At 39.7% G+C, this 21,950-nt stretch overlaps 1 protein-coding gene across 2 annotated transcripts in view; it reads right to left on the bottom strand.

The window, feature by feature from the left end:
* The window catches only part of RHBDD1 (rhomboid domain containing 1), a 62,189-nt gene extending 53,452 nt beyond the window's left edge, over positions 1-8,737 (bottom strand). The window contains exon 1 of one of the 2 annotated variants that reach the window (XM_052803389.1): positions 8,587-8,737. The gene's annotated coding sequence lies outside the window, so the exon portion shown is untranslated. Of the gene's footprint in view, positions 1-8,370; positions 8,528-8,586 lie in introns of those variants that run through there. The other variant, XM_052803388.1, reaches the window with a different exon arrangement.
* Positions 8,738-21,950: the final 13,213 nt, after the last annotated feature.

The following is a 21,950-nucleotide window of genomic DNA, read 5'->3' as shown; positions in this document are numbered from 1 at the left end:
TTTACAAATATTCAATACAAGCTAAGAATGAAAATTAAAAGTTACAATTTCAAAAAGTAACAGAGACACAGCTAAGTACCCTAAACATAAGCTTTGAAAATTGTTATTGCTTTCCTAGTGACTAGAATTCAATGTCTAGTATAAAAGTATGTGATGGAGAAAAAAAAAACTGTAGGAGGAAATCATATACAAGAACAGCATATAAAATTTCCAGACAGTTATAGCAAAATATTAATTTCTGCCCTATTTATGCCAGATAAAATGGAGGATTTAAAAGGGCTATAAAAGTTCTAGATCTAGCTAGAAATAAGGTTACTATGGCAGAAACTGAGGAAGGGCATTGAGCTAAACTGTGCAAGCCTATAAAGAGAGGAGGGAGCAAGCTGCATTGGAGAATACAGCACAAGGTGATGTGGAGTTTCTAGAGAGTGGAACCACCTACAAAAGACAGGAAGAATTTCAAGTAGCTTCTGAGGGCTACCCCAACTTGGCCAGTACTACTATTTTTAGTTCTCAAAACTCTCCAAGGTGGCACAACAATAGTGTGGCCAGTCTTCTCCACCTCTAGGATGCCAGTTCTTTGCATGAAGATACATCATGCATTATTTCACACATAAATATCAACTAGGCGAAGTCAGCAAAATACACTTACTCTTCAAAACTTTGCCATCAGGTTTCAAATGAAACTTCCTGAAATATCTAGATACATACAAAATTCTCATCTCAACACCCCATTCACCTCCTTTCCCATTATATTATAAAATAGTTAGAATAAGTTGCTAATATACTAACTTTTTATTTAGTTTAAATTCCTTTCCAATTCATCACATCAAATGCTTCCTCTGTAAACATTTTTTATTAGATAAACAAGCAACAATCTAATTCTTCTGGAGGACAGCAGAAAAAACCGTGACGCCTTTACAAGGAAAAAAGGACAACAGCTCAAGATGCAAAATTTAACATTCCACATTATATCTATTAGGATTTACTAAGTTTCACACTTCTACAGATCATTGGTTTGCCTGCAAACACTTTACTAAACATTTTTCTTTAGGCATTCAGAATATCATTAATAATTTGATCGGGTTGCACCACACAAAGTAAGTGAACACATGGAAAAGAAGGAAATAACCTCTGAATGATGTAATCCTATAACAGCAAAAGGAGCTAAGAAAACTGCACAGGGCTGAACATCAAAGAAGATCATCCAGGGGCCAGCCTACCTCCTCTACTTACATCTAAGTGAGAGGACCATATACTTCCATGCTAGTACACACATTTAATTAATCAATGCCACTTCTCATAGTTAAGTTATTCTGATCTCTGGATTTCTCTTTAAATTGCATTTATGCTTATTATAGCACTTTAAGAGAAGGAAAAAAAACCCTGGTAGCGTCCTCAAAACAACTGTAGTAGAACAGAATGCAAGTAAACATATTTGCTACATTAAAAGGAAATTCACCGCATTTTTTCCCATGGTCTAATGTCAGAGATGCTACATTAACATCTAAGCCTTGCCTAAAACAAAGTGGAAAGAGCAGAAACACACTTTATACCAGGCCTCTTGAACACATAACTAACTACACTGGTACCTTTAAAAACCAGTTTCTAATCCTCACAGTTTAACTACAGAGACTACAGCTGTAGTCCCTACTAAGTTAAAATGAGCTAAGACCTCTTAAAGTGTAAATTGATTGTTGCAGATAATTAACATTGTCAGCCTTTGACTTTCTAATGTCAACGTTAGAAAAAGAAGTACTGAGATAATCGCAAGTTTAATCAAGATAATTTTCTTTTTCCACACTACATGCTCTGATACCAGGTATACCAACACCCCCAAACTGTTCTTATATGCATCTGCCCAAACCCCTGACTTGCCTCATACCACTGACACAGCTACATTTTTTCCACCACAAAACAGCAGACATAAAAACTGTTAGAATTTAAAAGTCAACATCATTTAAAAACAAGTTACACAGAAACTCCAAAAATCTTGCCATACCACCTTGTTCAAACTGCCAAATACTACAGTGTTACTTTTTAAAGTTTCCACCCCCTCTTTTGATACTAATTTCCAATTTAAATACTTTTAACATACCTGCACCTAGGAAGAGAAACCCTCATACAGCACATATCTGTACAATAATCATGTAACATGACTGGGAATGGTTTGCACCATGATTACAGTAGTGCTATGTATTATAAATCATTCCCATTATTGGGAACAATCAAAAATGTCAGCCAAGACACATTATATGTTTGATTATAAAGGAAAAAGATATAAGAAAGAAAACAGTAGTTATTTGAGAGCCTTCTGGAATGCAACTCACTTAAAATATATAGGGCTTTCAACTGTTTGAACATTCTTGCTCAGCCTCTACTGTGTTTATTAGAAGTCTAATGAGGTTTGAAACAATGAAGCACTTATTACTTTTTCTTTTGAAAACATGCCACCCACTTCAAAATGTACAAATTTCCAGAACAGACTTGAAATGGACATTTGTCTTGCATCTAGCCTGCCACGTGTCTGCATTTTTGTCACCTACTCAAGATAAATGTCTGAACTAACCATTCCCGGAATTTGTTTGTTTGTTTTGTACTAACCAAGTGCAAAGCATTTAAACTTTTATTTTTACTGTGACAACCCCCCTTACTCATTTGACAACCATAAAATATTATGACTTCATATTACTGAAAAATCATGTAATAAAGTAAATATTTTAGTAAATACCAGTTAAAATTAAATGTTATACTGTCTTTTCTTACAGCCATAATTTGAAGTTAGAGGAAAAGAATCTCCCTGTACCCTTGCTCCCCCCAAAATGGACATAACTACCCTGAAATTTTGATTTATTTTTATGTGAAGCAAAATCTAGCCCATTACCCTTCTCCTTAAAAAAAAAAAAAACACAAAAAAAACAAACAAAAAAAGTAAAAAGAAAAAAAATCACACCATGACATAAGCCTAGATTTTTATGAATAGACAGAGGCATACAAAATCTCATTCCCACCGATGGTGAATGCAGTCATGAGCTACAGATTTTGCTGTTATCTGCATGGCACATCCTGATCTTCAGACCTGTCACCAACCTTCCCTCTAGAACTGCTTTGTTCTTCTAGTTGCTTTGCAAAAATGATTTGTAATGGAGGCACTTTAGCATTGTATAACTCTTCACTGACAGAAAAAAAAAAATCCCAGGGTTACTCTTTCAGTTCAGATCAGGAGTATGATTTTGAAGTGAATTTCTCCATTGCCCCCACTTCACCATGGTTCACATTGTGGAGTGGCCTGAGTGCGCATGAACTAGTCTCTTTTCAGATGAAACTAAACCAGATGCGTTCAGGAAAGAACCCAATGCACTCCATAAAATATTGCACATTCAGCCTACATGTCCAGATTAAAGCTACACCAATGTAAAAAACACCTGAAACATGCAAAGGATGAGTATCAGATCCTGAGCATAAACCATTTCACACTACAGGTAAGCCTCAACGGGCCCACATTACTTGTCTATGAAGATACAGTGTCAGGGTACAAAGACTTATCCAAGTAAAGACTGAAATAGAGTGTTTTTAGGGCAAAAGAAGGGTCCTACACAGGAAGCAGAAGCAAACTGTAAACTCTTTTACTACTGGCCTCAAACTTCGGAAGGAGGGAGGAAGGCAGGCATAACAGAAAAAAAAAACAATGCAACAAAAAGCTCAAAAATTTGAAACATAATGAATCATCCTGTTTAATACATATGCTAGGAGAAGGTCAACCACAAGCTGTCACTTACAGTAAGCTTTGAAACACATAATCAATTACGTAGTTCATAACAAAAGACAAGGTTGTGATGTAATTATAAAAGTAATCACTTTATTAAGAATTACTTCTGGATTAATCAAATGTGCCCTTAAAGGGCATAATGTGCTTTCATTCACAAAGGAGTACTGAACTTTAAACTGAAAAACCACAACATTTCAGAATAGGTATAAGAAGTCATACATCTGTAATACAAATGATTAAAATGACTGCATTTGTCATTTCGCATAAAATGACAAATGATTAATGACTTAAAATAATTTAAGTCAGTAACTACCTTGCTGAAAGGAAACAATACAAAGTTAAATATCAACATAAAATGACTGCATAAAAGGCTACGTCACAAAGTCTTTTTCTTTTTTAGTGTCCCACATTTTATTTTAAATGTCCTTCAAAGTTTTCTGTGAGAATAAGGAAGTTCCTGTGCCTCTTATGTCTGCTTCAGCATGAAAACTGAAAATGTGTTATAGTTCTTTAATCCTCTTAAGTACTACTAAAAAGAAGGCCTTAACAACATAAGCTTTTAAGCTAACAACTTCAACTGAAAACTGAAAATTGTGTTCTGAAGGGTGTGACAATTACTATTCACAATAAAATATACACATGTTAAACAATACACACCAAGAATACTTCTGGACACCTTAACCCAAGATAAATGAGGCAGTTTTCAGAGGAAAGAACAGAAGGGACTAGGTCAAATCTCATACTTTGCCTCACATCTGAAGTATGAACATTTGAGACACTGAGCATATAGGCTTTTAATTGCCTCATTAGTTTGACTACTGCTATTTAATCTAAAAAGAAAAATACTCAGAGCTGCAACCTGTCCATCCTTCAGGTAAAATACAGAGTTATTCAAATTGTTTCATTGTAATTATTAACTTGCAATATCACTGGAAGCCCTGCCAATTCAGGACTCGTGTTTTCATTCACAAAAGAGAAATCAATTTACTTTATATATTTATCAAATATTTAAATTTAATTAGAATCAATATACAAATCTAAACATCAGAATGAGCATCCACTGGACTCTTCTTTAAGGCTTATCATTGTAAAGACCAGTGTTGTGGTTTAACCCCAGCCAGCAACTAAGCACCATGCAGCCGCTCGCTCACTCTGCCCCCCCCACCCCCCCAGTGGGATGGGGAGAGAATCGGAAGGAAAAAGTTAAAGCTCGTGGATTGAGATAAGAACAGTTTAATAGAACAAAAAGGAAGAAACTAATAATGATAATAATAACAATAATAAAATGACAATAATAATAAAAGAATTGGAATATACAAAACAAGTGATGCACAATGCAATTGCTCAGCACTCACCAACTGATGCCCAGTTAGTTCCCGAGCAGCGATCCCCCCACCCCACCACCCTGGCCAACTCCCCCCAGTTTATATACTGGCCATGACATCACATAGTATGGAATAGCCCTTTGGCCAGTTTGGGTCAGCTGTCCTGGCTGCGTCCCCTCCCAACTTCTTGTGCCCCTCCAGCCTTCTTGCTGGCTGGGCATGAGAAGCTGAAAAATCCTTGGTTTAGTCTAAACATTACTTAGCAACAACTGAAAAACGTCAGTGTGTTATCAACATCCTTCTCATACTGAACACAAAACAGAACACTATACCAGCTACTAGAAAGAAAATTAACTCTATCCCAGCCGAAACCAGGACAACCAGTTATATTCTCTGTCATCATTTGAGACTACTGACACTATTACTAAAATGTGCTGAAAATAACTATATTTTATCCATCTGCGTTCACCTCCTACATGGCATCCACTTCTAATTCAAAGTCTTCAAATTATTTCAGTTGGCTACACTGACACTGAAGTCATAGCAAGCAACACTTCCTTATGCCACGCAAAGACACAGCATGTAGAACCAACGAGCTTCCTTAGGCCACTCTCAGGGACATACAAACTTGAAAGTTTTAATGCTAGCAGAGGTCGGTCTGGTTGTCCAAACAGTCCCTTGGTTCTAAGGAGCTACTCCACCACTATGTACAGCTAGAATCAACTGCACATTTGCTCTGTCAGAACTTCCCTCAGAGCCAACAAAGTTGACTAAGCATGGACTGGAAGACTTATTCTGGAAATTATATTATGCATTTCAGACACCACCTTGACCCTCAAGCTGATACAACGCACTGCAGGCAATTTACACATTGGGCATTACACAGCAGCCAGAATCTGAACAAAACCAGCGATCCCAAGTTGCAAGGATAAAAATAAAAGCTAGAAGTTACAAAAAGGCAAAAAAAAAAAAAATCCCGTAGTAGCAATATGAGAAATATTATTTGATGTAACAAAGTCTTCGAAACCTCTTCAGTTTGTGAAAAATCAGCACAATTACTGAAAACTTTACACTGTGATCCAGGAAATTATTGAAAATAAATGCATTATGTGACTAATCTACCACTGAACTCATTCCTTCCTGATCTTTCAGTTTCTCTTAAGTTTTCCTTCACTGAAAATAAAAAAAGAGTCTCTTCAGGATTTATACAGGAGCCACAACAGCAATCTGTTACCACTGCTTTTTTCTTTGGTTAGAAAACCTAAAAGCAACACAGAGATAGTTACCTCTAAATTTATATCTCACATATAATTAGACAGATAGAGCATTTTTGACCAAGCTAGAAAGAAAAAGGAGTATGTCAACGGATAATTTCTTTCTTTGAAGCATCAGCTGTTGCTGAACCTCTATGGTCCATTAGTCAGAATTACTTTATCATGATATTTTGAGGGGAGATAATGGACATCTTAAGTCCCTTCCCAGTTTTGCAGAAGGAAAGGGACATGGAAGGGTTTGATAAGTATTCTTACTATCCCCATCTCTCAAAAGATGGTAATTAGTAACTACCTCTCAAAACACTATAATCCATCTACATATAATTCAAGTTAGAGAAGTAAAATATAGTTGTATCACTGTACTGGTGAAGGTGAGGGGATGTCACACTTGTAAAAAAAAAATATCAGAACAACAGTGGATTGCAGATTAGGCCACAGTTAAAAGTTTTAACTTCACAGAAGTTTAACTACTTTAATAGGGCCAGCGGTTTTGGGTTTGTTTGGTTTTTTTTTTTACTTGATTGCAATACTTACACTTCTATAAAACTGGGTAATTATACCAGAAGAGCATCCTCCTTTATCTCATGAATTTTGTAATATAATTAAAATCAAACAGCCAATGCTTCCCTGACTCCACTTCAGAAGTATGAAGCACAAGGGCTCTTACAAGTTTAGCATTCCTTAGTTTGTGTTGCTTCAAAGGAAAATTTGTCTGCAGTTTGTAGGAGAAAGGAAGGACAGGAAGCATACTTTCTAATGAAATCCATTTTAAATCATACTTCTTCAATATACAAACAATTCAGAAAAATACCCTTTCTAGTTTTAGCGTTAACTCTCGTCAAGACCTCGAATCTCTGAATTAACAAAATGCAGCTCCAGGAAGAACATAAGTGTGCCATCTCAGGAAATTAAAGCAACTCAGGTATCATTAAATACATTTTACAAACAACTGAATTACTTAAACTCAGTATTTACACAAACATAAGAAAGTTTACCAAATATAGTTGAGGTACATTTGTCACTGTTTCTCCTTTGATACAGGTGCAAGTTATTTGCACATTTGGGTTGCTGGGAGGTTTTTTTACCATTTTATTTTAATAAGAAAAGAAAGGGATATAGTTCTGGTCAGTCTGTTCTGTTTTTTTTTTTAATCAGTTGATTATTTACATAACCTGTAAAAAAATACTGCTGTAGGGTAATGGAGTAAATTAAAAAACAAGAATGTTGAAGCCACCCAACTATAATGAGAAGCAGCGCATATTAAGGTGTCACTGCATTCAAAATGAATTTGCTGCAGTTTACTGATAAGACAGGCGTATCTGGGGTTGGGACCTTGGGAACCAGCACTGTCACGTCCCCCCCGTTTTTGACATGACAGACACTCTCTACTCTTGCAAGCACTGCTTCCTTCTACCGTCTCGAAAGGATTCGCAAGAGCAAAGTCCTACAGAAACCGGGGCAGGGTGGTGGTGGTGTAATGCTAAGAGTTGTTAGAGTGGGAGATACTAAGCATTTATGCGATTTCTGAAACTCAGTTCATTTCCATAAACTTCGCTCCGCCACTCTGCTTCCAGCGGAGGGCGACTTGCAAGATGCCAGCTCCAGAGAGCTAACGGCTTCAGGGGAAGCCTTCCCCAGCCCAGACGCCTCTGAAGTGCTTTTGTTTCGGTGTACCGGACGGCCTCCGGCAGAGGGAGGCCCGGGCTGCGCCCCTCGCGCCCGCCTCGCCTCACGGCCGGCTCCCGCCCTCCGCCGAGGAGGAGCGGCCGCCGCGTGCCGGGGCCCTCACACCGCCTCGCTGGCCGCCGCCGCAGCCAGCCCGAGCCCTGCCAGCCCCGCAGCGGGCCCAGCCGGGGCGGGCTGAGGGAGCGGGGGGACCACGCCCGCCGGGAGGAGGCGGCAGGGCGCCGCGGAGCTGGCTGCCGCCTCCCCGTCCCCGTGCGGCGGCGGGCGAGAGCGCCAACCGCGCCGGCGCGCGCCCCCTCCCCGCCTCAGCACTCACGTTCTCCGGCGCGCGCAGCAGCGGCGGCGGCAGCAGCAGCACCAGCCCGGGCCCTCCCGCTGCACCACGTGACCCGGCCGCCACTCAGCGGCGAGGGAGGCGGTTTCCAGCCCTGTCCTCCGTGCTATCCGCGGCCGCGCATGCGCCGGTAGGCGTCCGGCCCGCCGCGGGCATCGTCCGTCGGAGAGGCGGGCTGCGGAAGGGGGTCGGTTGTACCTGCGGCAGCGCTGTGAGGGTGCCGCTGGCGGGGGACGTTACAATTGATTCAGAGTAGCCGGGCCCGGGGAGTAGCGCGGCCCAGGGGCAGCAGGCCGGCACCAGGCCCGTTGCCACTCGCGTAGCGCCCGGTTTCCGCCCCGTAGCTCAGAAGGGTTCCGCCCAGGAGCTGAAGCAATTACTGAGTGGACGAGGGCCTCCTATTAGCTGTATCTGCGCTGCAGGCGGGAGGGGGTGGTGTTCAGGCGGGTACAAATTGGCGAAGATAAGGGGGTGTTTAAGAGCGGGCGAGGAGCACGCCGGCTTTTAAGCAGAGCCCCTCAGCGAGTACATTCTGGTGAAGTACCGGCTCCAGGTGATAAAAGGTGCCTGACTTCTCAGTTGGAAGGCTTTGAATTGTGTTTATTCTAATAACACCTGTGAAAATATCGGTTCCTGGTACTACTTACCATTAAAATGCATAATTAGGTTCCGTTTGAAAATGTCTTGCTGCACATGCAAAACAGTAATTAGCTCTGTAACTTTAATAGTTCAACAGCTTTTTTTTCTTCAAGTATTAAAGGCAATTGGGTGAACGTGTTAGTTTCACTTGCATAGAGTACTAGTCACTGGTGTTAAGTATTATTCCCCAAATTTGATACAGATACCTAGACCTCAAGCTTTGTTAATAATATTCAGTAGGGAATACATTGAGCAAATTATAAATGCCTAAAATAATAGGTTATCATGGAAATGTTGGCAAGCTGATCGTGCAAATATGTGACTAGAAATGAATCATACAAAATTCATAGCCAAAGCTACATGTAAACGGCCCTATTTTGCTGTCATTTATGTGGCACTTAGGTTCCATAGAACATTTTGGCAACTCATACAAGTATGTCATAGAATTATAAGAAAATTGTATTCTGCCCTTCCAAAAACAGCACACAGCTCAGCAGACTGGCAGGCATGAAAGGGGCTGAATTCCTAGAAATAGGGTGGAGATCAAGTTAAAGAAGCAGGCTTTGCCAAAACAAGCAACTTCAGAATAGTCTTCTCTTCCAAGAATGAACAGAAGCCAAAAGAGGAGGGCAGATTCAGTGTGTGCCACCATTTAGACACGTTATCTTAAGCTCCCTAGTTTTGGCACATCTAGATCTTTTACCTCAATTAATGCTAATCATAATAATTCGTAGAAATCACAGGATGTGGGAGTTATAAATGCCTAGACTGATAGATTTTCAATCATACACCAGGTTTTCTATAATTGGCACCATTTTCTGTAATAGCGTACTCCATTTTCATGCAATCACAATTCCAGTCTGTAATTCTTAAAGATGCAGTATTTATTGCCTGAGTACAGGTCCAGATCTTACTACTGGATGTACAAGTCCTGAGGTTGTGGTTCTTTTCCGGGACCTAGAAGATCTGGATTTTATTCTTAGTTCACTTCCTGGGTCAACCTGAGCTATCATTTATTAATATTCTGTCTTTTCAGGTCCTTATTGTTACGGCATGGATAATCAAAGTCACAGGAACAATGGGAGGCTACGTAAATGAATGATGTGTTCAGGTGCTGTAATTAATGGGCCACATATGTAGATAGATTAAAAAAAAAACATTTTTCTTGTACTTTTTAGCCAAGTGTAGGATTTGATACCCATTAAGTTCTTAAAATTTGTTTTCTTCTTGTTCTATACAAATTTTGCTAAAAAAAATGCAGATCTGGAATATTTTATACTTGCATAAATAGCTAGTTCTATTGGGTTTGCGGCTCAACTCACCGCACTGGTTAGAAAAAAAACCAAAACGCCTGCTGCTCTCTTTCTTTAATCTCAGGCCACGATTTACCTCATGGATTTCTTTTACCTTTTTGTCTGAATGTTCATTTTTCTTATCAGTAAACTTGAATAAAATGAGAAATACTGTTTGCAAACTACAACTTTTTTTTTATGGAAAAATTCAAAAGTTGATGAAATTTATTTCTTTAGCCTTGCTCATACATCCGTGTGATTACCCAGCTTTCCTCAACATGAAACACGTTCTTGAATAAGAATAGCAATTCAGTTTGGCTGAAGGGCTGGCACATAAAAGGTTAGTTGAGTTCATGTAAGACAATATCCCTTTCCATTTCAGCGACTATTAACAGTATAGGTTCTGTTTCCTAGTCATGGCTGGCCTGATTAGAAAGAGAATTCAATACTTGGAAAGAAAATAAGGAAGAAATAAACAAAAACATCATTTTCATAACCCATGTACACTTAGCACAGGAGTGACGCATACGGTTAGCGCTGCTTACGCCTCTACTGCTAACTATATAATCCATGTAAATATTTATAATACAGCTATTATCAGTGTAAACATACAGCTTAGTCATATGTTGACCCATAATGAAAAAGTGACATTGAGATCTTTCCTTTGCTTAATAGCACAAGGTTTAAACAGGTTTTTGAAGCAGTAGAGCAGGTCTCAGAATACTCATTTTTTCTGAGATTTATACCGAGGCTTTTCAACATGAAATAATTCGGAAGAAACAGCCTGCTATGGAATGCATGGATGCAAATTAAATCCATATCTGAAGGATATGTTTTTAATTAATGCTGGGAATCTGATAGCAGCATATTTGAAACACTGTGTATGTTAATCTTGAAGGAACTAGTTAGGACTAGTCCACAAATGTAAGAATGTCAAAGCATAGTTATGGTAAAGGAACTGTGACTTTTCTAGGCTGTCAGTACGTGACAGTGTTTACAAATAGTAGAAGAAGAGAGAAGCAGTAACTCAGAATTTGATACATGGAATATTATGAGTCTGTCAGAAAATTAACAAAATACAGATGCTTAAAGGATCGGTTTAAACATGTTACTAGTTTATATACAGCTATTGTACCACTGCTACCATTCTGGTTCTGAAAACAATGCTTTGGAAACTGTGGAGGCAAGCCCTTCTGAGAGATACATACAGAAATACGATCTGATAGCAAATGTTTTGTATGAATTCAGGGCTTGCTCTTTCAGAGTCTTTGATCTGACATTAACTTTGTCATTGCTATGTAGCCCACCCATACTAACTTTTCCTTAGCTGGTGATGTACTTTCTCCAGTTCAGCTGCCATTACCACCAACACTTATAGCTTTATAATACAATATGGACAAATGGAGTGAAAAATGTAGATGCTTTCTCTCCAGCTTATAGAGATAAAAAGGAATATATCCTGGAGGTTCTTGATCTGTTCATATAGTCTGCCGGAAGGAATAGAAGAAACATCTGGTGGAAAATAAAAGAGTGTATTGGTCTGAACGTGGGCCGGAAGAAACGGACTAACATCAAAAAGGTTTCACAACACTTACAGCCAAAGGGGCCTTTGATCATCTAGTCACCTCCTGCTTATCCAGATACTTCCACGTTGCATTGAGAGACTTCAGTTAAACCAAAGCATTTTCATCCTCAAAAGCCTAAGCTGTTGTATGTGACCAGAAGAGAAGAGAGTAGACCAAAAGGCAGTATTAAGGAAATTAATGTGTGAAATACGCCAAGAAGATGGTACCAGGCAATCCCTCTACGCAACTGAAGGGCTTTCTAAAAAAAGGTATCAAAGAGAATATAATTTGAGATCACTGGTGAAAAAAACCCTATAATGTAAAAAGTTATTGGTTATGGAGTAACGAGAGTAACCTGCTGTCGTCTAAAATTGATTTTAAAATACGTATGTGCAAGCATTTATCTTAATTTTGCTTGACCATAGGAATGTTAAATAATCATTACTAAAACAGTCTGAAAGTTGTTAACCATAATAATACTATAAGCAGAAAATATTCTGTTGAATACAGTTCTTTTTTCAGTGGCAACATAATTTACATCTCATCATTCACAGTTTATACAAATCATGAAGTTAAAGTATATTCTGCTGCTGGCAGGGAATTTTTTTAATACTGTAGCTGTGAAAATTTTGTGATTATTTCCCATTTCTATAAAGCATTCACATAATGTTCTCCTTTATGGAAACATGGGGTTTGATCCAATTTTTAATGAAATTTTAACTGCTTTATAACATGGATGTATCAGTAATCCGGTGACATCTTTGTGTGCTCCATTGGCCTGCAGGATGCCAGGACAGTGGAAGCAATGTGCTCCTCCAGGGAGATGAAACGTTGATTTGTAGTACTCCCAGGTTCCCAGCTCTCAAAGTTGGGCTAATCCAGAGGCAATACTGGAGGGCTTTATCTGGCACTCCTTGTAAAGAAGGATTTGTCAAAGTAAAGGAATTTCTCCAGAAATTACATTAAGCCCCCTTTTGGAAGTCTTTTCTTGCTCTGTATTTTCTCATGGATATACGAGTTGAATTCAGGTTCTGCATGTTTTTGTCTTTTTACGCTAACCTTGGTTCTACAACATATATGCTCACCAACCCGACTCATGTCCCCTGCAGAGAGGTTGAGAGGCAGAGGTAGGGGTGGGGAAGCATTTGGAAGGTGGGCTGATACCAGTGGAAGACTGCTCCTCAAATTTTACTTCACGAGTCAATCTTTTTATTTCTGTGTTCGTGCAATGAAAGAAGCTGTATTTCCCTTGGAAGTTTGAGCCCCAGAAGTAGTGAGGAGGCATAGTATGTCATAACACTCATAATATTCATAATGTTGAAATGGGAGTTGATTATTTGGTTTTGTTTTATGTTGGTTTTAACTTAATGGGCTTTCTAAAGTTGTCTTTAACATATTAAGTTTTCTTTAACAAAACTAAGCCTAACAAAGGCATCTGTCATAGTGTCAGAGTGCACTGATAGGCCTTAATTGCCCTGACCAGCCTCATTTGGGTCCCCCTACCCACACCCCCTGCCTGGGGGCTCAGGAGCTTTATTTAAGGTCAGCCCCAAGGCGTCAGGCTCTTCTTTAGGGGGACTGTAGCAGTGGTGGTCTCCATCTCCACCACAGCCCTGCCCTGGCTATGGGCCCTGCTGAGCCAGGCCTGGGCTGATGGCTCAATCCAGCCATCCTGGTGCTGTGTCCAGTCCTGACTTCTCGGACTTGCCTCTGACCTGCCTCATCGCTGTGGGTTGCGCTGTGATTTGGGCTCTTGGTTGAACCCAGCTGCCAGCCCTGGACCTTCCCTGCCCCTTGCTCAGGTACCTTGGGGCTGGGGCCCCTTCACATAGGTCGTTCCAGAGTAAGAAAGAGGCAGATATGATATTCCAGGCAGCAAATCTGAAAGTGGCAATTCAAAGCTGGTAAGCTCTATCAAAGCATTATTTTAATTTTTTTCATTATTGGCTCTGTTTTTAAAAGAGTCAGTAGAAATTACAAAGCTGCTGTAGAAAGAAGTAAATTAAGTGAAGATCAAACTGGCTTTTTGAAGCATTTAAGTGTTTTTAGCATAGAAAATAATGTATGAATTATAATCAAACTAAGTAAAACTACTCAATATCACCAAACCGGGGAGCTTGTATTTTGTAGCTAGGTGTTACTCAGGTTCAGCTCAGGAGAAATTTCACTCTAACCTGGCAAAACAGAATTTTCTGGCAAATATAGTATATTTTTTGATCAGCGAGTATAGATGGGAAAAGCGGACAAGCTTTCAGGTGCACAATACTTTATTCAGATCTGAAATAGAAGCAGTGGACTTCAAAGTTAAATAAAAATTGAGGGTCGTTTTTCTTGATTACCTTTAGAGCATACTAGAAATTACACATAGCAACTGAGTGGAAATAACTGGTGAGACTGCTGGGGATGATGCTTTTTCTTGTGTTTGGATAGGAAATGAGCATCGGTCTTTAGCTTGGTTTTGAGTAGCAAGTTTCACCCCTGTTTTTATGGTAGTGCTGTTGTAGCCATAATGGTCTCCTCAGGACAAAGCAGCGTGTAGACAGACACAGTACTGCTTGTTGGTGGCACCAACAAATACAGATGGAAGCCCCCCTTCAGACCTGCGATAGCAGTGGAGATGCCTCCATGTTGTACTTCTGCGACTGCCTCCTGTGACATGCAGCCGAGGCTCAGAAATGGTGTGCCGTGGTGCAGTCACTGTGCAAGCAGCTGCAACAGGTTGCTGTCCTACTGCTCTTGTTTATTTTCCACTCTGCTGAAGATGATTGCCTGTCAGTCCTTTGCTGATAGAGCTTTCTAATCTTCTTTAAACAAAATCACAAGGCTAGGTGCTTGGGAGCAGATCAGCCTGCAGGCGCTGGGCGGGGCTGGAGCAGGCAAGATTCACATCATCCTCTGCGTGTGCTGAGAGGAGGCAGGACAGCTCCCAGCTAGAACAAGTAATCTAGCCCCGGGCTGTCCTGTCCCATAAGCCATCTCCACAGTGGGAATCTCACACTTCAAAGGCCACCTCTGGAACAAAGCAGAGGTCAGGGCAGAGGACTTGCGATTGGCATGGAATGAGCACCGACAAGGGCATAAAGATAGTGCTTGGCCATCTGCATGGGTGTTTATGCAAACTTTCGAGGACTTGTTCAGGTTTCTGGGGATCTTCCAGCTTTCTAGGTAGAAGGGCAAGTTTTTCAGCCCTTAGTGAGATGAACCCTCCCACTTCCCAGAGTCAAAGAATTCCCATAGAGATTGCCCTGGGGACCTCTTCCTCCTCTCCTAAAAACTTGGGAGAGTCTATTTGCAGCTTTTTCTTTCAGCAACTGAATAATATGTATTTCTGCTACCTGTCACATTTATTTTGATTATTCATTCTGTGTTTTAACTTTGATCTGTGTCCAATGAGCTTGAGAAATATATTTTTTAATTACTTTCCTTGTTCTCTTTACTGGCTTTCCATCTGTAAAATAATGGTCTCTGGCAGCTTTTTGGCTTTTGGCATTGCAGAGTACCTAGATCAGTTACAATGAGGTGACTCAGCGTTCTGCACAGCCGCTTGTGAAGATTTCAGCCAGGCCTTTGCTTGATTAATGAGCATTGGCCTATTCTCAAGACAAATTCATGCTGGATTTTGCCCAAGGGCTACGGAGTGGGCACTCCAGGGAATTTAGTGGAAGAAATCTGTACTTGAAATGACTTTTCTTTGAGATCTGTTTACTTAATGATTGCTTGCTTGAAGGTAATACCACTGATAAGGAGGAAAAGCCAGTCAAAAACGTAAAAAGAAGTACTTTCATTAGATTTTTTTTCTCCTGTTTGTGTATTAAAATCAGCTCTCAGAGGAAAAATTATATGGCAGACCCTGTACTGGGCCAAGTCCCCGAGGTCAGTGGGAACTCACAAGATGTTACCTTGCATCTGCATGGTGCCTTTCAACAGTGGTATTTGTGACATTGGGGACTTAGTGAGCAGTAGTCCCCCTTTTGCCCCTGCCAGAGCAGCTTTTCTCAGTGATGACTGACATATCCATGTTGATATTGATCACCAGCCACATATATGAGCATCTTTTAGTTGATTTCCTGAAAAATTAGTGTGTGGCAATTTTACCTGCTTGCTGGTCTCCCCCAGTAACTTCTGAATCAATTGACCAGCGTCAGTCTCATCTGACAGAAGTGTGGGTTGCTCACCCACCCATCTCACAGAAGTGTGCAGCTCTACCACCTCCTGCAGCTGCCCCTCATGGTCATTCTTTTTGGTGAGGGGAGCTGCTCTGTGCCATGTGATGGGAACAGCCAAGGGTGTGCATGCAAATCCCAGAGCTGAGCTCAGGTACTGGAGGCATGGCAAAAGATACCAAGTTTGTCTAACAGGCCTGTCCAGCACTGATCATTTTTAGCTGTGCCCTCTTGGCAGTTGGGGGGCTGTGCATTGGTAGATTTGCAAGTAAGCTTACACAGCTTTACCTGCCCGTACCATGTTGTGGTTGTTTTCCAGGCAGCAGGTCAAACGGAGATGGGTAGGAGACTTCAGAGAGACTTGAAACCATTGGGTTGGAAATGGGGAGGGAGAGGGGTAAACAAGCAGTATGCAGGAAAAATGTCAGGGAGCTGACAGTATTATGATTGAACCTGATATTCAGAACAGGCAATCAGGGTTAATTTTTCTGCTATTCATGACTTCTACGTTTATATAAGAAGTTAGACACCTGTTTTGCTGTACCATTGGGAGAGGGGTGTTGAAATACTTAGCAAAAAAAACCTACCAAGTATATAGTCTATGCAGTATTTGAGTACTTCTGTTGGTGTATGAGAAGTGTTTCTCTGAAGGAATCATATGTGATTCTGCAAATCCCAGGTTCATTTGCAGAAGGAGAAGAAATAAATGGATGTGTGCACAAAAAAGTCAATATACTGAAATGAAGAAAGCAACAGAAGACAAAACACAATATGTGTGTGTTTAGAGTGTCTGTCAATCTAAAGTAATAATAAATAAGTAAACAGAACCTTTTTTAATTTGTGCAAGTTAATCCCTTTCAGGGCTGAATTAACTAAAGCATATCCCTATGAAATAACCTTCATTATATAAATCAGTGTGCTGATGGATTACTGAGTTTGCAGCCAAAAAACCTCACCACCATAGGTGTGAAGTTTCCTGATCATCTAATAAATTGATAACTTTGAAGCCTAGTTGTGACAATTTAAATGTCATCACTATTAAACAAGTTGCCAAAATGCAAACAACCATCCTAAGTCATTAAAATGTAATTATAAAGGACAGCTGGGTCTACTATCAATCTGGGCTGTGGGGACTCATAATGGGGAAAAATATGAAACTTTCACACAAACAGAATGAGACTGCTGTATGTGCCAACCAGAGCCTGCACGGGAAGCAAGGGAAACATGCATTCTGTGCATAACACAGTTACTGATGCTTATAGAAGGCTTGCATTACTGAGATGGACATAGGAGTCAGTGACAGCATGACATCCAGCAAATGTCTTCACCTTCTCTCTGCCATATATGAAAAGTCCTTTTGCTTAATAACAGGGTAGGCTTTGCTGATGAGAGGCAGATAGACTGGGTGGCAGTTACAATCTAGCAGAAATGACTGTGAGGTGGGACTAAATTTGCTCTATTGTGGAATGGCAGCACAGGTGTTGTAAGCCCTGTTTCAAGAACCAGGTAGACTTTAAGTGATAATGAAGGTTTGCTTTTTGGCTGAGAGTAATAAAGAGAAAAGTGACTGTAAGGCTTTGCAGGCATGGACCCAATATGTTTATGAAAGCTGTGTTTGGTCATATTGATAACTAAGTTACTGAACTTTTTTTATGTTTATTATTTGCTTGATACTTATTTACCTGATGCTTTGAAATGGCCATGATGCAGACAACAAACCCAGTCCCTGCTCAGGTCTTGCAGCTCCTGCTATGTATGGTATAGCTCTAAATTCACATTGGTTTCGGCTACATCCCAGTAGGTTTTGTCTGTTATTCGGTGATGCAGCATGTAGTTGATTAGATTTACTGCTTATACATACAGTGGAAATGGTGGAATAAGCTAGAACTGTGATACTGCTTCATTAAAATAGTAACCCCCAAAGGCCCCACAGTCTTTTGGTGTATTATTTATATGTATTATGGAGCTACAACAGCTGGTAGCTTCCATAATTAAGCCCCATTTTCCCTATATGTGGCAGGCGGGGTGAGATAAGTGGGAACTGCTGATAACCGGTAAAATTCTAAAAGAAATATCTTTTGTTATGTATCTTAATGCATATAATAACTCAAGTATTGGATAGTTACTTTTTTGAGGCTTTTAAAAATCCAAATAGATTTTTAAAAATGTATGAATGCTAGTGTATTATTTGAAATAGTGTGATTTTTTTTTTTTTCCCCGGTACATCAGCCTATAGCACATCATTCTCAAAAAAACCAATTGAGTATGTTGCAAACAATTCCAAGGTGTGTTCTAACTGATCAGTAGCCCTAAAATATTTAGGTATCAAATTCTCCATGTATCTTTTTCTACTATGAAGTAAATCCTTGTGGTGCCTTGGGGCGTTCATTGTGCTGAAGAACTTGTTCGTTTATTCTCACTAAGAGAAGTGTGCTGTTGCATATGGGTGTTCACAAACCATTCATTTCCTTGCTTTTGTATACTTGGAAATGATATGATAACTGGGCGTACTAGTGTAATTATCTACCTTTCACTTTTGTAAATTGTAATTTTTGTTTGTTTTGTAACAAGAATCAGTTGTTATGGAGCTTAGAGAAACATTGAAGATTATGAACTGTTTCTAATGAACAGATTGTTTTCTGATGCAAATGGAAAGCCAAGCTGAGAGAGATTTTTCTTTTTTTATTCAGAAGGATGCAGCTTCTCAACAGACTTCGTCCTTATTTTTTGGCAGATTTGGACTGCCCTACTCAAAAGCACAAACAAGCCTCAGCCTATCAACAACAGAAATGGGATGCTAACCTGCCAAATACAGGGAAATGAATAAATGGAAGAACAACAAAAGTGAGCAAAGTAGGAAATCTCATGCAGTGTGAATGATTTCCTATATAGCATAAGCAAAATTTTCTGCTGTTTGTTTCACAGAGCTACACTAAAGGTGAATAAATTGTTGTCACCAATGCGGTTATGAAACGCATGCAAATTCCAGAGATCACACTGGCTAATGGATGGAATGGTTATTTTGAAAGGAAAAATAAGCTTTCCTATAATTTCCATTCATGTCCTCCCAATGTGAGATGACAATTTACTGCAGGTTTAGGAAATTAAAATAAAATGTTAATTTTCCAGGTGCACTGAAGACATTTTGAAATTAACTTAGCTAAAGGTGAAGCTACATGGTATTTCTCACTGCACAGTGAGAGTCAGCAAGATGACGTTGTAAAATATCCTTAGTAACAGCCAGTTAGAAAGTCTGCAGGGGATAAGGTCAAAGAAGGGTTAGCAGCTGACATCAAATCAGAAGCCAGATGTGCTGACCCTTAATCATAGGCTTTTGAAGGCTTTTTTTGGACTGCAATTCAGCATAACATTATTGAATTCACCTTTAGATTAAGCTGGTCTGCTTTGACATATACAAACCCATATGTGAGTTAATGGCTGTGTCATTCACTTCATTATGCAAGCTTTGATAACAGATCAGTGAGGTGACCTCTGCAAGCACTACTTTTCAAGGTCCTTAACCATTTGCATTTTCAATGAACAGAAAGTGGCACTCCGCATTTAGGTCATGTTGGATCATTAGTTTTGCATATACAAATTAAGCCTGGGAATAGTAATCTGTGACGTGTTTTTCTTTTTTCTTGCAAGATTACTTAGAGCTATTTAATTCAGCACTATGTTATGAAGAAAGTCATCTGCTCATGTACTGGTGCAAAGTGTTTGGCTTCGCAGAGAAAATATTCTTGGAGTCAGTAGTCCCAGCAAAGGCACAGGTATTACTCGGTGGACTGAAATTAAGCATGGCCAGAAATTTTTGAAGGATTAAAATCTCTTAGAAAAAAATTACATTTTCATAAATGTCTGGATATGACAAAGTTAAGATTATATATGCAAAACCTAACTGTGCCTGGTTGCTTATATATGATTCTGCAGTCTTTGCTTGCGAGATCATTCTGCGGAGAATTTTTGCATTAGAACTGTAGTGAAAGAGGGCCTCACATGGTGCAATTTCTACTGGTTTAACAAATATTTTTGCGTTATTAATGTAAGCTTAAAATAATGATATATTGATGTAGTGTTATCTTTATTCAGAGGATATGCTTCTGACTTGCTCACTTACACAGTGCTTACTCAGCAAACTGCATAGTAATTGGTAGTATTAAGGTCAATGGCCACAGATCTATGTCTCGCACTGTGCACTAAAGAAGACATTTACTGAATACTGCACCGGTGTAGAATCAAACTCATTACCGATTCCACTGAAATTACTTACCTTTCATGCAGCTGTGGGAAAGGATTTAGCCAGGAGCTGGCCAGCGGGCTTATGTGTTTTGCAGTCTTCATTGTGCATAGTCCAACTCACATACTGAATAAGGCAGGTATGCAAAAGAGATAGCTTGTTTCTTAGATTGAATAATATCTGACCCTCCTCCCAGTGAGGTGACTTCAGTGGCAGTTGTGTGCTCCTACAATGAAAGACCTTGGTGGTGTCCATAATGACCTGGAAACCCACATAATATATTATAATCACAGCTATTTGCATAGTATCCCAGTTCTCAGATACTGTAAACCTCAGAACTCAATGGTCTGATCTTTCTTGTTTGCAAGGCAAGGGGAGGCATATGTAAGGGCCAGGCTTTTCCCATGTCTGATTTTACAGAAATGAGTCTATTTCCTGTATTTCTTAACTCCTATTTCACTCTTACTTTTGTATTCTATCCTTTGTTCCTATTAACTGTTGCTGTGGAAAAGCACAGTTAAATTATTTTGACACTTAAACCTGAATTTGTGGTCCTTCTGATTTCATCTGGATGAGGAGTTTCGAGCCAACAGGTTTTGGTGGTTTTGTCTTCTGCTCACAGGAGTTTCATCCAGGAGGTTGGTCACTTCATTTCTGAGGAATGCAGCTATTGAGGAAGACTGTTATCACAGATTTAAAAAAAAAATCTTGGCTCTATAAACCTGCTTCCACAGAGTCAACTGCAGTTCTCCAGTTCCCCTGACAAACCTTTACTTTTTGGTGAAGGCTTTGCACTTTTAAACAGATATATTTCACTTGCAAGTCTTAAGACTTCAAAGTATATACCTATTTCATATAGGCATGCTTTCTCTTTGAGGTCTGATGTGCAAAAGTCATAGATATAAAATACAGGACTCGCAAACCATGGGGTAGGCATCCATGTTGTATTGCTACTCTGTTGGGGCAAGCAGCACTGTGTGAATCTCCAACTGGATGGCAGAGGTAGACATTGCAATGCAATTCATCAGCTGTAATCCTCGTAAAGAGGACACCTATAAAGTAACTGATGGGTTTATTCTCATTCTGAAGTGACTGATGCCAGTGTCAGAGTCACCACGTTCAGCTGAGAGGGAGGGCATGACTAATATCTTTTCATACCTTAGTTTTTAGAGTTCTCTCTGGCAGTAAAAAGAAAGGTAGTGAGGGTAATTCCTACCAAAACCAGAACAAGACTGTGGCTGATTGGTGATGCTGTACTCTGCTGTAGCACATACACACAGGATCTTGGTGCTCATGTGTTTAGGACACTAATGCTGTTTAGCAAGCTGGACCTATGTTTTATACCAAGTTTGCTACAGCAGTCTAATGTAACAGAAGAAACTGAATATTCTACAGTAGCTTAATTAAACTAAGACATTTGAAGTTAGTTAAATATGAAAGTGTTTCATAATGAGAATTCATTCCTCTGGGATGTTAATTTTTTTATTACTTTTCCCACCACATGGACAGCTTTGGATTGGGGGTTAAGAACAAAAGCTAGATGCTTCTGCTGAAATTCTCCATATAGGAATAATTACCGAGGGCAACATTTTAACTTATCTTTCGGTTCCAGACTTGACAACCCTTTCAGATGATTAGGGGGAAGCAGACTTCTCCATTAAAT

Source organism: Harpia harpyja, chromosome 12, assembly GCF_026419915.1.
Source record: "Harpia harpyja isolate bHarHar1 chromosome 12, bHarHar1 primary haplotype, whole genome shotgun sequence".
Classification (NCBI taxonomy): domain Eukaryota; kingdom Metazoa; phylum Chordata; class Aves; order Accipitriformes; family Accipitridae; genus Harpia; species Harpia harpyja.
The sequence above is the reverse complement of the archived record's forward strand: the minus strand, read 5'-3'. Positions and strand labels throughout refer to the sequence as shown.